Source organism: Lacerta agilis, chromosome 4 (genome assembly GCF_009819535.1).
Source record: "Lacerta agilis isolate rLacAgi1 chromosome 4, rLacAgi1.pri, whole genome shotgun sequence".
NCBI lineage: Eukaryota > Metazoa > Chordata > Lepidosauria > Squamata > Lacertidae > Lacerta > Lacerta agilis.
Window position 1 is genome coordinate 41,771,209 of NC_046315.1, and position 17,766 is coordinate 41,788,974.

Genomic DNA, 17,766 nt, shown 5'->3' on the forward strand with positions numbered 1-17,766 from the left:
AGCAGCTCTCCAAGATTTCTGATGGGAGACATTGCCAGCCCTACCAAGGATTGAGCTTATGCTCTATGGCTGAGCTATGGTCCTTCATCAGAGTTGGCACTTGGATAATGAATGAGCAATGAAACTTACAGATTTCAGATAAGATTTTTCAGATTATTGCTACATGCCTCTGATTATATATCACTGTTGTGGCCTGCCTTTCCTTTGGGTATTTCCACATGAGGAAACATTGGAACTATTGAAGCATTGCTCTTTCTGAAAGCGCCATTATAATTGTGGTTCTATACACTACCTAATATATTCTGCAATGCTCATTGCTACAGGAGAGGCATAAGTGCAGCGTTAGCAGCAAAATCCCAAGGATGTTGACTCAGAAAGAAGTCCCATTCAGTGCAATACGGCCTCTCTCCCTCCCTCTGGGCAATGTGCATATGATCACCAGCATTTTGGCAGTGCTGGTGAGCTGCAGGGCAAGAGTGAGGGAGCCTTTTCAGTCAGAGGGCCACATTCCCTTCTAAACAACCTTTGGGAGGGGGCACATGTCAGTGGTGAGGGGGCCAGAACCAATAGTGGGTGGGGAAACAAATGTTAATTTCCTTACTCTCTTTTTGTGTCCTCCATCCAGACAAGCCAGAAACACATCCTAGCCAAGCAAAAATAGTCAAGGAGGGTGCAATGCAAGGGCTGTGATGGGTGTGACTGAGGAGGTGTGAGGTTCTTGGGGAGAATGCCAAGGGCCAGACAGAGAGGCCTGAGGGGACTGAGGTTTCCACATCTGCCTTCTCACAACTCGCCTCTCAGTGGACTGGATTAGTACTTCCTAGACGGTTGTATCCTCCACCCACCCCACCTAAATCTGAGCACTTAGGAAAAAATTGCTTTGGAACCTGGCTTAGTCTGGATTCCCTGAACATATTGCTTTCTGTGTTCTCCATATAATCAACAAGATCCATCAAGCCAACAGAATTTATAAAACTATAACCTGATAATCAATGATCTAAAATGACACCCCTACATCATACTGAAGGGAAGTCAATATACTAACATCCGCACAGAGTAACTTCGCTACTCTGTTCCAGTCAAGTTTTATTAGTGGTGCAGCATTCAGAAGCTTTGTGTTGTTTAAAGCACATTTTGATCTTTGCAACTTCCCTAAAAATAACCCTTCTTCCTTCCACCCCCAACACACACACACACTTGCGATAAATCATAAAGAACAAAACAACAGATAGATTGTCACATTGCAGATCAATATACCGAGATTCAGATGTTATTACAGAACTGCTAGAGCTTGGCTCCTGCGGATAATGATATCATCTGGGTCCCTCAATTGATTAAGAACATGGTAATCCATTCTTCCCTATTCATTACCCTACAGATAATGACCATAGATTTGATTATTTTGGAATACAAACAATATGCTCAAAACTTTTCATGTGTACATAAAAAGGGCAGTTCTGAAAGCATTCTGAATATAAATAAGGTGTGAAAGGATGTTCTGTTTAACAGAAAATATTTTATTTATAAGTTTTGGCATTTTCAGTAAAAACAACAACAACACACAACCACTTCACGAATGAAGCATGGAAAATGATGGGGGGAAAACAGATGGTTCTCTTTACTATTTATATAATTCGTTTTCATTGGAGCAAAAATGCAAAACTTTGCTGTTTCCTGAGGGGGGAATGCCTCTTATTTAATGGCAAGCAGGAGCACTGCTGATCTTTTCTCTATATTCTTACCTCCCACAATGGTAACTTATGTCTCCCATCGCTTAGGTACATTGCACTAGGCATGGGAGTCTTTATTTCGTGTTTTACTACCTGTAATCAAAACTTATAACACGAACTCCCTGCAGAAATGAGAGGAAGTCCAGGGAGCTTTACCAGTCCCACTGCTTCTTGGAAACCAATTCCTGCAGCACTCACATATTCAAGATGTCTGCCCCCATTTGAACTGAAGATTCAGAGAGGTGCATCAAGTGGAAAATCCCAACAGTGCTATATATTCTGTAGAGCAGAAATTCTAAAAGCTCTAATTCTGAATAAGTTGTGCCTCATACTAATTGCTGGCACACTCCTTTTATTATTACAGAGGCTATTTAAATACTATAAGGACTGTGGAGGATTACATTTAACTAATTTATGCATCTATTTATTCATTAAAAATTATAGACAGCTACTTCACACACAAAAATCAAAGTGACTTACAATAAAAATATGTTTTTACCATACAGTAAAAACAAAAACAAAAAACCTTGAAAACAGAGACCAACAATTGTGGCAAGATTTACTCTTAATTGCCTACATAAGCCTGGTGGAATAGGTAAGTTTTCAGCAGACATTTTAAAGTTAAAAGAGATGGTGCGCACTGAATCTCTGTTGGAAGAGTATTCCACAAGACTGGGCTGATGAGAAGAAAGGCTCACTTTCTTGTTGTTAACAAGTGATCCTTGCCAACATGGGGAGCGGCCAATGATGTAAAGATGGATAAAGGATCTTAAGACTCTTTGAAGTCTTCACCAGTTTGCAAGAATGAGACCAGACTGAAAAGATCTTCCATCCTTGAACAAGGATGTTCTATAAATCACACACACACTATTATATACAGACACTATTGGTGACAGGAACTCCCCCTGCCTCTAATGATACATTTGGAGGACTGGCATTTCAAAAGGGAGTATTATTCTTTTATACAGTGTGAATCCTTTGGCTCAAATTCTGGCATCTATCAATCATTCATCTGTATGGCACTTGTATGCTACTTATCACTGTAGTATCTAAGTACCGTACAAGGATTAAAAACATGGTAAGACCTGACAGTGGCAGTCAGTTCTACATCCTGCTCAGCATGAACAGGACCCTTACTGGGAGAATGATACCAGACATCAGGCAGAACTCTCATTTTAATCCGGCTTCTTTGAGCATGCTGTCACACGTTTTCCCCACTGCCTGTTCTTTGGTGATGCTGCCATCAGAAGTTGAGTTTTGCACCATGAAGAATGACAAATGAATCATGAGGAACATTTCTTGGGATGTAGAGTCTCAATTCTCATTGAAAGGGAAGCTATATATATATAGCTTTGCAGCTCTGATAAAAGAGTTGCCATAATTTACAATACACACTTCTGCAGGCAAAACCATTTCCAATTTGTTTAATTTTTGTTGTTGTGAAAAGGACCAAACTATGCATTGAGAAAAATAGTATTGTAGTTGATGGACCTTTCTATATGAAGGGGAAAGTGGAGCCCTTATTTGAAACGGCAGAGGTCGTGACAGCAATGAAGCCTCTGAACTGATGTGATGTCTTGGAAATCTCAGGAACACTCTGAGACTGAGCACACATGATGACCACTTATTTCATTTCCACAGTGCTCTCACCATTACATAACATTAGCCACAATCCATAGGTATCCTGTAGCTTCTGCTACACTTTCCCTCAAACCAGCTTCCACCTGATTAGAAAACAAAAGCTGCAGTTAAGCTGAGGTATAGACAGTCCAGGCAGCTGTTGCACACATGCAGATGAATTGGAGTTTGATGTGTTGAAGCAAATCACATAATGGCCATTGGGTGAAGACACACAGCCCTCTCTCTGGTATGTACAACAATGTATGAATGTGACTTGAAAAGCAGTAGGGGGAAACAACATCGCTGTGTTTCAAGCCAGTAATGTGTACATAGCTTGTGTCTGAGAGAATAGAACAAACAGCATGGGATCTTGACAAGCAGTCTCCTCCAAGACAAAGTAGACAGGCTGAGAAAAGGTTCAGTGGAGACCAGAAGCAAGAAATGTGTAGGGTCAGCAGTAAAAAGAAATACAGAAGCCTAACGGAAGAGAAGACAGAAGAGTTTGGGGGATGCACATACACAACATACATTTACAGCATGTTTAGACTACAGTGGTACATTGGTTTACAACCATAATCCGTTCTGGAGGTCCGTTTGTAAACCAAAACAGGTTGTAACCCAAGGTGCACTTTCGCCAATGTTTTTTTTCCGCCAAAAAAATTGTTCGTAAACCCCCCCCCCCAAATGGGTTGTAATAAAAAAAAAGTTTGCAAACTAGGACACACACTTCCAGGTTTGACGTGTTTGTAATCCAAAACGTATGCAAACCAAGGTACCACTGTACTTCAACAGTCAAGTTTAAACTTTAATGTGCATAAGATGCAATGTATGTATGCAATGAAGTTAAAACTTATGTAAAGCTTTGCATTTGCAAAGCAAACAAGTTTGCATTCATGGAGAGGTTCCACTCTGGGTGAAAGCAGAAAACTGGTGTTTTTCCATTCAGAGGGTTTGCAATACCCGATGACTCATGGGTGGAAAGCTGAGCAGGTTCCACCATCAACAGGAAGTTGAAACCTGAGAAGTTCAGCTTCTGTGTGTTGTGTGAAGCCAGCAGAGCAATTGCCAGCTCTGCTTGTTGGGAGGAACTTCCAGCATAATGGAGTCTCTCTCTGGGATCAGTGAAAGAAGTTCCTATACTGTATTAAAGGACTTGAAGGACTGACCTGCATTGCCCACTACTTGAGTGCAGTGTGTTACTCCCCATACACACTTGCACAAGGGCAGTAACACAAGTAAACAGAATACATGAATAAGGCTAGTATTAAGCTGATTGGTTTAATGCTGGAAAATAAACATTAAATTAATCAATAGCATTTATATTTGATTGTGTGGAACAGCTAATTTGCCCTGAGGTCAGTGAAATTTCACTGCTTGCATTTCCTCTACCATCATGTGTACACACACAGAGCTCTTACTTTGATAACTGTAGGGTTTTTTTTCCCCTCTAAGAAAATGGTTTAGGCCCGAGTGCATTGGAAATTATCTTAGTTCTATCTTTCTAATGTCCCCTTTTAGAAAGTAGAAGGGAATGTCACAGGGGAATTTAAAAGAGAAGGTTGAATGAATGATAAATCTTATCTTTATCTTGCTGGTGAATATCCTGGGCTCGTAGCCATGAATTCCTCTCTTTTTTAAAAAATCTAGGCCCGTATACAACCTTGGCAGCTGTACTGAAACATCTACCACTACCTCACCATTGTGACTTAATCCTTCTCTTGAGACGCCAGTACTAGAGGTCAAATTTCTCTTCTGTTGCTGCAGTGTTGAATAAAATAACAAATTAAATGGGAAATATTAAGTGCAAGGTTGGGCTAACATGAAGTAATTCAGGGTCAATATGGAGTGGATGAACTTATTCCTTAAAATGAGGCAATCTGAAATACATCTGTCAGAATGAGATGTAACTTCATAGCCTTTCTCTCCTTATTAGGACAGATAGATAGGTATGAGAAACAGACCTTGATTAATGTCTTCCAAATACGGTTCACTCCAATTCAACTGTATTTTTAAATATATCCTAATGTATAAGAACCAAAATGATAGCATTTAAATATATAAAGTTTTGCATTTCCACAATTTTCTCTCTGTAAAAGCTTTTGATTTCAAAAACCTGAATTAAAATTCATATTTTAATATATAATTGTGTATTTTATGTCAAATACACATTTGAGATATGCATTTCTAAAGAAATAGGATAAAGTAAAACAATATCCTAAAATGTATATTTATTTACACAGTGTCACTGATTTACTTGAACTGAGCACCTGTTAAGTTTCAAGCAATTGTAGCCAGGCACTAGTCTGGCACCCACATCCTCACCTGGCTCCAAAGAGAGAGAAAGAGAACTGCATTGTAATGATTTCTGGCAAGCAAGCAAGCCCCTATAAGTAATGACTCTCTGTCAATTTTATGCATGTTTGTTTACAAAAAGACACATCCAGAGGCCGACTTCTCACCTGCTCACATTTACATTTGTTGGTCAATCTGAAGTTTCACCCCTCCCACAGCATGAAGGACGCCAGACTCCCACCTTTCCCCTCTTGCCCTTCCATTGCCTTCTGATTTTATCCAAATGCCTAGAACAGGGACTGAGATACTGATATTCCCCCTCCACCCCACTCTGACTCTACACACTCAGATCTCTGCTTATCTGCTGATTGCCTAGCAATGCTCTGGCTGCCTTCCAACTCTTCCTCTTCTTGAGAGCTAATAGGGTATTCACTAGGAAGGGGGGTCAAGCTGTCCTTTCTTGATTCTGTCAGCCAGTTCTCATCTGCAGAGTTGGTCCCTTGTTCACTTAGTTCATTCTCTGAGTCTAACTCATCTCCTGCGCTCTGCAGGACAATGTTCCTGACATGCATATTGACAATACACTCCAACCCCCCCCCCCCCAATGATCCTGCTTAGCAGTTTCATATAGATACACAGGTAACAGGTAGGAACTCTGTGGAACCTCAATGTGAAGAAGTGACAATAACAAGCAACAATTCCTCAGTATCACCTTCTTGACATGACTATCCAGGTAAGAGTGGAACTTGCCCACGCCCAACTCAGCTGTTCCAGGTGAATGCCATGGTCTATGTTCTGAAAAGCAAATGAGAAGTCGAGGAGAATCAACAATATCACTTCAATCATTATTTTCACTTCAATCATTATTTTGAGACTGTGTGTGTGCGCACACACACACATAAACTCAATGAAACAGAGCTCCATCTACCTCAGTAGCATATTTCGGAATCAAATCAAAGACAATTTGACTTACAGTAGTTCTGGGAACTTTTACAAGTGCTGGGATCATTCATGATAAAGAACTGATTCCCAGATTCCCAGTCCCCTTGGCGCTGCCATTTGTTTGTGATTATTTATAGTATCAAAGATGCACACACAGTATGCCTGTGAATATTGTTGGGGCTCGCCAGCAGGAGAGTATTTATTGTTACACTCATGTTGTGCCATAGGCATCTTGTTGGTCACTGAGAACAGAATGCTGGGCTGGGCCTTAGTCTGAATCAACAGGGTTATTTTTATGTTCTTATGATCACACACACACACAGAGAGAGAGAGAGAGAGAGAGAGAGAGAGAGAGAGAGAGAGAGAATATAGTTATACAGAGAAAAAGAATGCGCAAAATGCCTATAAGACAAGATTAAGTGAACCAGGTTATCATTATTACAGCAGTCCAAACAGTCAGATGATGCCATTCCCCTTCACTCTGCTTAGGTGTCCACTTTTATAAAATGAGTCCCACTTGTACGTAGCACTTGCAGCTTTATCTGGATTTCCTAGCCAAACACTTCACAAGCACCTGAAATGTTCAACAACCCCCAAAGAAGCACATGCCTACTCTTGAACAGAGACCTTTTGATTTTCTTTTCCATCAGCTATCAGCAATGGCAACTCTTGTTTAATGTCAATTTAAGTACTCCCACCTTCTGATATGCCAGATCAAAAGTAGAAGGGGAATGAATATAATACATAAATTATCCAATGTAATATAGAGCAAGCAGTGGTGTCTCCGCACACTGGGTCATTCGTATTATGAGAAACAGCCGTGAAATTAGCAGTAATGAGCATGAATAGCTGGCTTGTTAGGTGCTGCTGCTGCTTTACTTCATGCAATGAAGCATTTCCTGCCTTCATTGTAACAAATCTCAAAGGATTTGATTCTGTTCTCTGTGATCAAGTGGATATACATATGGGCTACATCCTCAGCTGGTATAATATTAGTATTTCTTCCTTGGTTTCACAGGTGTTAATTCAGCTCTAATACCAGCTGAGGAGTTTGTCTTTGTCCCTCAAATTCCAGAAGATTCCAGAAAATAACAGCCTGGAGCAACAAAAGATAAAAAATGTTGTTGCTACACAAGGATTAATTGGTTTATTACGGCCTGAGCTTATGTAGGTCACAGCATACTTTATCAGATCCAGGAATATGACTGAGAAGGTGGTGGATATAACTATATTTATTTATTTATCTGTATCCACATATTAGTGGAAGGGAGATCTAAAAAAAGAAAAACACCAGGCAAGGAAAACAGCAACAAAAACCATTATCCCGACAAGTGGAGTGTTAAACATGAATACAACCTATACATTTTATGGAACATCAGATATGAATACTAAGTACAAATACTGTACAACACATAAGCAAATGGGAGTCAATTACTTTCAGTAGTGAGAGAGCATCTACAACCCTTATTCAAAGCTAAAGAAATGCAGTCAGATTTGTAAATTTAGAACTATATCTCTCCTGCATTTTTTTAAAGTGTGCAGCAATGCTTAAATCACAGATAGTGACTCACTTTTAACCATACATGTAATGCAGAAAGCCAATGAGACATGCACTTCCTGTTTATGATAGAGATGTGCATAGGCCCCAAGATTCACCTTGTACATGTGATTTGTTTTAAGCAAATATGTTTCATTTCTGAATCATTTTGTGTTCTGCAACCTTTTATCTGTGGTTCAGATTTTAAGTTGCTCTGTATGAAACAGCTCTCTGTTCCCCATTCATTTTTATGGCTAATTGGTCATTCCTCAACTGAGAGCTAGGCTCCAATAGTTCATGCACTTGTTACTTCGAGACTGGATTGGTGTGATGTGCTGTAAGTGTGTAGCCGCTTCCATTCTCCATCCCCAGTCCAAATCCCTTGAAATGACAGGATGACTTCACCAGTTTAAGATCTGAAGTATGTGGGGCTGGGTTGTCAAAACAGACAGCAGAGCTTTTGCTGCAATTGGTGCATGCATTACCAGCAAAATTAAGTTTTTTTAAAAAGAATCGAGTAAGTTCACCTGGCATCACATCTAAAGATAACACACACAGCCCCATGTCCACAGACTCCCTCCCCAATGCAATAATACACCACTCTCCCAATCAGATGCCTTAATTCACTCCCTCACTTCATGAGGATTTCTCAGTCCATCAGTTTAGCCAATCCTCATTTCAGTCATTGACCTCAACCTGGGAAACTCATCTGATATCTTGAATTACATCTTGCAATTGGTGCCTCTAAATATGAAAGCTCCATTCTTAGCTATTAAGGTAAATAACAACCATGTGCCGCACTTTATGCTCAATAACCATAATCGTTGTTAAAATAATTCATCTCACTCTACCAAATGGAAGGTAACACCCCTTTTTGCCACTAGGCAACGTTCTGCAATAATGGAAACCTCCTAGTACATGAACATTGAAATATGAATTGTATTAAAATTATTGGAATAAATGGTGCTATATAAAATATAGATAAACCTTATTGGGGGGGGCAGGTTTCAAGTCCCCAAGCCTCCTAATTACTTAACCATGCTAACATCAAAGATTTAAAACCCTGCATCTTCTTTAGCAGCTTCCGGCAGCTCACAGGGGAATTAGCTGTTGCTATTTTTAAAAGTCAGCAGTTCCAGCCACTTTCTACATAACTACAAATGCAGATTGTCAGCATTCTGCTCACCTCTCCTGCAAAACCGTTGGCAGCCTATCTGATGTAACAGAGAGTGATAAAGGGAAGCAGCAAATCAGAAAAGAGACAGAGGAACTTCAAACAATGCTACACAAAGCACATGTTTCTGACTTGAAAGTGTGATCTATGTGCAGAATTCAAATTTGATTTTTGTTGCTGTGGTTGTGGTTTGCTGTTAAAAAAAAAGTGTCATGGTAAAACTCTGCAGAGAGCGTCACTGTCGCCAATTTCTGGAAGCCAATTTCGAGAAGCCAGTGCTGTCGAGGATCTCAGAGGGAAGCCCTAGCTCCCCCCCCTTCCCTGGAAGATGTATTGCTTCTAATTGGTTTTTAGTATATTATTGCTTGCTGTCTGCATCAGCTCCTGTTGGCAAATTGCATGTATTTTATGATTTACCTGTCCAAAAGATGACCTATCCTAGGTATTGTGTTAATACAGCACTACAATACAATGAAAAACTGTAAAGCAGGCTCCCAGGGGACAGTGGAAATTTATTCTTTCAACAGCTTTTTATAGATACTTCTTTAAGAGAGTTGCACTGCCTAGCTCTTTGTGTTTTTGAAAAGAAATCCCCACCCCCCACCGCTGGTACTTTCCCATAATGTATTACAGTTGTTTCTTTCATTTTTTAACAGAATAACACATATTTTTGATTATCTTTGATATTAAAATGAAAAATTCAGATGTGCTACGTAATAATAATAAATTTTTATTTGTACCCCGCCCTTCCCCACCAAACCGGGCTCAGGGCAGCTAACACCAATAAAATCACAACAAAAACATAAAACAATTCATTAAAATACAGATTAAAATACAATTTAAAATTAAATCTAAACTGCAGCCTCATTTTTAAGTAGCCCACCAACCACACCAAAATAATGAAACATCAGGGTTAAACTGAAACTAACCCAAAGGCTAGGTGGAACAGCTCCGTCTTGCAGGCCCTGCGGAAAGATGCCAAATCCCGCAGGGCCCTGGTCTCTTGTGACAGACTGTTCCACCAAGTCGGGGCCAGTACTGAGAAGGCCCTGGCCCTAGTTGAAGCCAACTTAGTATCCTTGTGGCTCAGGACCTCCAAAAAGTTATTATTTGAGGACCTTAAGGTCCTACCCGGGACATACCAGGAGAGGCGGTCCCTTAGGTATGACGGCCAATTCCTAAGATACTGCGATCTACTCACAGAATAGAAAACTGGCAGTGATCTACCCCTTTTGGGATGGGAGGTTCAGGGAAAAGTTGTTGAGCTTGAGAAATGTTGTTTTTTAGGGAGGAAAGCCCCGTTTTTATAGGTTCAGGGCAAGGTTGTCCAGCTTTTTTGAGGGAGGAAAGCCCTGTTTTTTTTGGGGGGGGGGGTTCAGGGCAAAGGTGTTCAGCTTTTTTAGGGGGGAAAGTCACTCACCAAAAGATCGCTAGCAAAACAATCAGCCTTGCTGCGAAAACTCCGTCTTCCTTTCTGGAGATTGTGCAACAATGGAGGGCGGGGTGAGGGGGCTGGTCCAGATTCTATTTTAACAATGCTAAGGGAGCCAGTGATCGATCGCGATCTACCAAAACCTACTGGGGATCTACCAGTAGATCGTGATCGACCTGTTGGACATCCCTGTGCTACAATAACAGATTAACAATGAGATTTGTTCTCATTGCTAAAGGAAGTTTTATATCTGCAATAAGACAGCCACTCCCAGTCTCTAGTCACCCCAAACTGGACGGCATGAAATCTGCATCTGACAGAAACTTTGTGCTCTGTTTGGGAAAACCCAACCTTCATCCTAGAATGCATGGTCCTGAAGGTCCATTGCTGGGTGTCCAGGTACATTGAAATGCTCCCCCCATTCCTACTGGTTTGTCAGTGTTGCGATTTTTTTTTTTAGAGTATGAAGTCCCACCAGCTGTAGCTCAATGATGGAGCATCTGTTCAGCATGCAGGAGATCCCGGATCCAATCCCTGGCTTCTCCAGGTAGGACTAGGAGAGAATGCTGCCTGAAATCCTGAAGAGCTGCTGCCAGTCAGTGCAGACAATACAGAGCTAGGTGGACCAGTAGCCTGAATAGGCAACTTGTACTCAGGCATGTGCAAGATTGCACTGTGTGAATGACTGATTTGTGTTTGTTTATGCTCTTGCAATCTGTTAGTTTCACTAGTTTCATTCAGGCAATTTGAAACTTGGCTTTTGTAAAAAAATAAAATAAAAAAAATAAAACTGTTTACAGTGCAAGGTGGGGAGGTTGGCAGCAAGCAAGCAAGGAAGGAAGACTTTGCCTGATCCCTGGGTTTAAGCCAAAATCATTTCTCAATTCAGTACCAGCAACGCTAGTCCTTTGTTACCTGCAATGGAGCCCAAATTATGCCACTGCCCACCTACTAGTGCCGACACGCTTTTAGAAAAGTGTTTCTGTCACATTCAAACACCAGTTCTTGCCTTCATCCGTTGCACACACCATAGTGATGCCAGCAAAGGGCTGTTTTTTTTGTCTTGCTCTGTGGGCATTTAGGTCATTGCTAAGCATGGAAACCTGCAGTTAAATGCCCTGTTGTAGCTGTCGTGCTCTGCTCCTGTCACTGTTAACATCCTCCAATTAATGCCTGTGGCTGTCCTCTAAACACTGCTGCTTCCTATTCACTGTCCATAATTCCTCCTCTCCAAATGTTTTTCAATAATAGGTCCTGGCAGCATAATTCTAGGAACACAGAAATCTGTCTTAATCCAAGGGAGACCATTGGGCAGCTAGTTCAGTATTGTCTACAGGATTTCAGGCAGAAGTCTCTCCCAGCCCTACCTGCAGCTGCTGGGGGTTGAGGCTGGAATCTTCCACATGGAAAGCAGATGCTCTAACACTGAAATATGACCCCCCCTTTTTGCTGTCCCTGTACCCTACCCACCCATAACAGATAATACAGACAAGTGTCTCTCATGTCTAGCAACATCCCTCCCAGCTGTGCTGCCAGGCCTGCTTGCCTCTTAGCCTTTCTGGATTTCTAGTCCTAGATATGTCCCCATTCCCCCTCATGTGCACATGGAAGAATGAATGCCCAATAGCGATTGCATTCCTGTCCCTTTGAAAATAGCTCACAACACTTCTACTGAACTGCAATCTTGCAACCTGAAATGGAGTCTTTGAGTCAGCTAGCAGAGACTTCCAGAAACGGAGATTTCATTATAGTTTACCAAGGGTTTAGAACCCACTAACCAGATTTTCACCGAGATGAAAATTAAAATTGATGGCAACTAAAGACTAATTATTTTCAACCACTACTTTGACCACCAGATGTTTGAAGCCAGACTGAAGGTACGACCAAAAATTAGAAGACCTTTCTTCCGACTTAATTTTAAAATACAGGCTTCACCATATATGGAAGACACATTATTGCATCTGTGCTCACACATTATTATTTCCTGCTCAGTTATCTGAGCTAATTTCATCTGTTCTGTGACTGATCTCAGGCTACTGATCAAAAACTTTTAGCAAATTTAAAGTACTCCTTAGCTGATATCTCAGTTATCCTCACTACAACATGTTGATTTAAAACTTTGCTATTTCCTATTCACAAATGGTAAACAGAAATATAGCTACCTCATCTAAATTCATCAAGATAGTATACACCAGAGGGGAAATTTGAATCTTGGAATTCCCAAATATAAATCTAATTTTCTATTCAGTGGACAAAAACTTAAGCCCAGCACTAAAACATTTCTATAGGTAAAGCTGTGGGGAGACTTGTTCTGTAAGGTCATCTGCTTAATAAAGCCTGTGTCAGAACTCTCAAAAGTTTTTCTATCATTCTTTAATATGCAAGTTACATCAGCTCATTAGCAGAGCTCCAAACTCTATCAAATTACACCTTTAGTATACAGTCTCTCCTCTCAAAAAATGTTTCTCCTTTCACTGTTTGAACACACATCTGAGGAAAAGGGATGTGTTTGGGTCTCCTGCGCTTTACTTTTAATTAGTCAAAAGAGCAGCTTTTCTGTTGCAATGTTATTGGCTATCATCATGGCAATTTTGTTAAATAATTTACATCACAGTTATTTCCCATGATAAATCACTAGTCTTTTTAGAATGTTGCCGCGTTTGTTACCCATTGCAACATGTTCTACCCTTGAAACACGGGCATGTGTGTTCTTTAGCCTTCCTATTTATAATGGCCAACATTTTACAAAATACTTACAGAATAATAATAATGATAATGATAATAATTTATTATTTATACCCCGCTCACCTGGCTGGGTCTCCCCAGCCACTCTGGGCGGCTTCCAGCAAATTTCAAAATACAATACAAAGTCACAGATTAAAAACTTCCCTAAACAGGGCTGCCTTCAGGTATTTTCTAAATGACAGGTAGTTGTTTATCTCTCTGACCCCTGATGGGAGGGCGTTCCACAGGGTGGGCGCCATTACTGAGAAGGCCCTCTGCCTGGTTCCCTGTAGCTTTGCTTCTCGCAGTGAGGGAACCGCCCTCGGTGCTGGATGAGAACAGTGGGGGTGGAGACGCTCCTTCAGGTATACAGGACCGAGGCCGTTTAGGGCTTTAAAGGTCAACACCAACACTTTGAATTGTGCTTGGAAACGTACTGGGAGCCAATTCAGATCTCTCAGGACCGGTGTTATGTGGTACCGGTGGCCACTCCCAGTCACCAGTCTAGCTGCCGCATTCTGGATTAATTGCAGTTTCCGGGTCACCTTCAAGGGTAGCCCCACGTAGAGCGCATTGCAGTAGTCCAAGCGAGTGATAACTAGAGCATGTACCACTCTGGCGAGACAGTTCACAGGCAGGTAGTGTCTCAGCCTGCGTGCCAGATGGAGATGGTAGACAGCCGCCCTGGACACAGAATTACGTAACCTGCGCTTCCATGGACAGCTGTGAGTCCAGAATGACTCCCAGGCTACACACCTGGTCCTTCAGGGGCAGTGTTGCCCCTGTAATGTATGTACAGAACTGATGTATGTATAATTTGCATATACTATCCTTATTTGTAAAAACAACAAAAATAGATAAAAACTAAAGGGGTATGCTGCTATAGCACTGTATATATTTCTACCCTTGCCCTGATGATGCTTAACACTTAAATCAGAAATGCTCACAGCATTGCTGCAAATAAGGAGGCTTCATTTGTTTCAGGGCTATTATATAAACAGATACTTGCTTAAGTGGTTCATTAGCTTCTATAATCATGTTTGAATAGGCATCATCAACTGTATAGTTTTGGGTTTGAATAGGCATCATCAACTGTATAGTTTTCCAATTCCAGCCTGTAATTTGTTTTAGACATTCCTATCTCCTGCTACATTTTGTGTTTTGTTTTACGGACCATCTTTGTTTGTATTTCAAGTGTTTACAAGTTTCATGGAGGTGTGCTAGAAATCCCTGGATCTCATAGTTTCCTTTGCAGTGTTCTCAGATGTGTCAGCTCCATGATTATAATTCAAAGCCCAGGAATGGGATCTTGCATTTATTTTCAGCTGGTGGAAATGGACTTTTTAAAGGTATGAGTTCCAAAAACATTTCTTCCTTAGCTCTGCTCTTCACTGCAACATGTTCAGGGGAAAGAAAGAAAGGAAACATCTGAACATTCTTGCCTTATGCCTTTCCTTTTCCTTGTTCGATTCTTAGCCATCTTTCTAAATCGTACTCCGAGGGTATTTCTGATACAGCAACATCCTTTGTTCTCTCTTTCTCTCTGTGTTCAAATGCCCTCTCATAGTGGCATGAGAAAAGAAGACTCTCATAGTGGCATGAGAAAAAGAAGACTTGGGATAGCACTCATTTATTTGGGCCTCTTTCGTAACAGTACAGGCAGAGTACAATCCCCCCCTCATTTTATCTTTTATCCTATCTGATCAGTTAGGCCAAGGAATAAGGATTTATCCAAGGCCAACTAACAAACTTCATTGACTAGCAAGGGAATCGGGATTTTCCAAGCACTCTCTCTTCACACTGGACTTTTTAATTGATAATTGGGGGTGGGTATGGGATACCTTAAAAATAATCTCATTCTGCATACCTACCTACCTGATTTTTACTAGGGTGAGAGAGCAACCACAGTTCCATTGAAACTGAATAGGATCAGCAACTAGCCTCTGCCTTCATCTAGTGGTGGACATAGCTCAGTCTAGATCCTTTAACAATCAAGAATATTGCAAAATCCAGCTTAAAAATAGTGGTTTTGATAACTGTGTTCAGGCTGCAGCATGCAGAGTATATAGCACAGGTATATGTATAGAATGGTTATGGAAACAATATGCAAAGCATGATGAGATATTCACATAAATGATGTGATATTCGTAAAATCCATTACATATTTTTAAAAAACAGGATGTAATAATTAGAAATGTGTACTTCTTGGTTCCTTCAGGTGCTGGGCTGCTGTGTGTTTTGCTTGTTTTGCAATACAAATGCTATCTCTCTACCTCAGCCAATGCAATTTACCCCCCTTCCTGCAGGTAAGCATACTATAGTTCTCTTTTTTCTCAATACTTGTATTGAACTGAACCTTGAATCATCCATCTTTATTATTATTATTATTTGTACAACTTGCAACAACCTGATCCTAGCCAGGTTTATTTTGAAATAAGATCAATTACTATCAGTGTATCATAACCAGATGCAAGGAGAACAGTAGTCTCAGATATAATATGGCTTGACCCCAGTGGAGTTTACTGTGTGTTTGCTGGCAGCAGCATGATCCACCTACAGAGACTAATGGAGCCATTTCCACACTCCTGTGGGGAGGTTTTGGGGGTGATATTGCTGGTATTCCTGTTGAAAGCTTGGTCAGTTTGTAGGCTGCAGTGATGACTCAGGGAGCTGACATGATCACTCTTGAGCATCAATATCCCCCAGAGCAAACTAAACCCAAGTGGAGAAAAGTTGTTGGTGAGTATAACTGAATACTACTACATGCCCATTATCATGTTTACTCAGTGGTGGTAGCAGTGTAGAATAATACTTTTCCCTCCACCATAATTGCATCCTCTCACTGCCATCCCAGAGAGTTTGTCCAGGGGGTTCAGGACCTACTTCATACTGGCGCTCATGAGATAGTGAAACTTTTAAGTATTCCTTATTAAGTAACTCAGAATCTGGGCCGGCCCTGAAGTGGCTGAGGAGCAGGGAGTGATGGTGAGATGTTGGTGGGCTAATATGCTGACCCTGCACATCCTTACCTAGTCTGCTCCCCTTAGGTGCAGCGGAAGATGCTGTCCCATTGCCAGTGCTGAAGTAAGATTCAGCTGCTAGTCCTGTTGGCTTGTGTACATGGAATTGGGCATGGGTGGGTGCCATCTTACCCTACCCATCAAGCAGAAAATGTATTTGGATGCCCCTTTTCAGAATATTAAATTTCTGAGAGGACAGTTGAAGAGTGATTTATAATACATATCCAGGGCCCTTCACAGCAGTTATTTCATTTTTTCCAACAGTCTGATGACTTTATTTGAATAATATTAATAGCTCTCTCTTGGTTATATCACTTTCCATTTTTTGGGAAGAAAAATGAATGAATTGCCATGTATCTACTTCCCTCTGCCCCTGCCCCAAATGCACCTCCTTCTCTGGTCCTACTTCTAATTGTGAAAATGATAATCTGAGGAAGGAGGGCCTATTAAATTTGGGCCTCCTGCCGATGCAAAGTGAACAGCACAAAGTGCTGCATTCTTGTAAACAAGACCTTAGATCATGAAGATCAAAGGCAAAGTTGAAGACGAGATGTTAAACCATTTAATCCAACACTGTGTGATTTTGATTTGTTAAAAGAGACCTTATTTGAGCTAGATCTGAACAGCATCATATTTGCGGTCTTTCTAATTGATGTCTTGCATAGCCATTTCTGGGGTGAAACGGCATTTCCATGCACTCTGGCTTCTGTCACAGTGTCCCGTTGCGCAAGAAGCGGTTTAGTCATGCTGGCCACATGACCAGGAAAGCTGTCTGTGGACAAACGTCAGCTCCCTCGGGCTTAAAGCAAGGTGAGCGCCACAACCCCATAGTTGCTTTGACTGGACTTAACCAGCCAGGGGCCCTTACCTTTTAACCTTTTATATATTCATTGTATTATGCACTTGCTAAAGCAAAAGCTATAAAAACTAAAATTTATAGGCTTTTTCTTGTTTTCCACAAGCTGTGCATGGCAGCTTGTTTTCATGTGTGACTAGTATTTGTAGTTATTTACATTTATTAAAAATAAAACAGAGGAGGAAGAGTTGTATAGGTATTCTTTGGTTCTGCCACTTTCACATGAATAAAAACAACTAATGGTGAAAATCTGCTAATCTTGTTAACAATTTTTAAAAAGCTAAAATTAGAAAATATGGGTTCGATAAGGCTGCCAATACCTGGAAGTAACTCCCATTGAACTCAGTAGGACTAAGCATACATGTAATGGGTTGCACTGAAAATTAGCTGAATATACGTCCTATTAATTCCAGTGGGGTCTAAAATGAAATAAACTTAC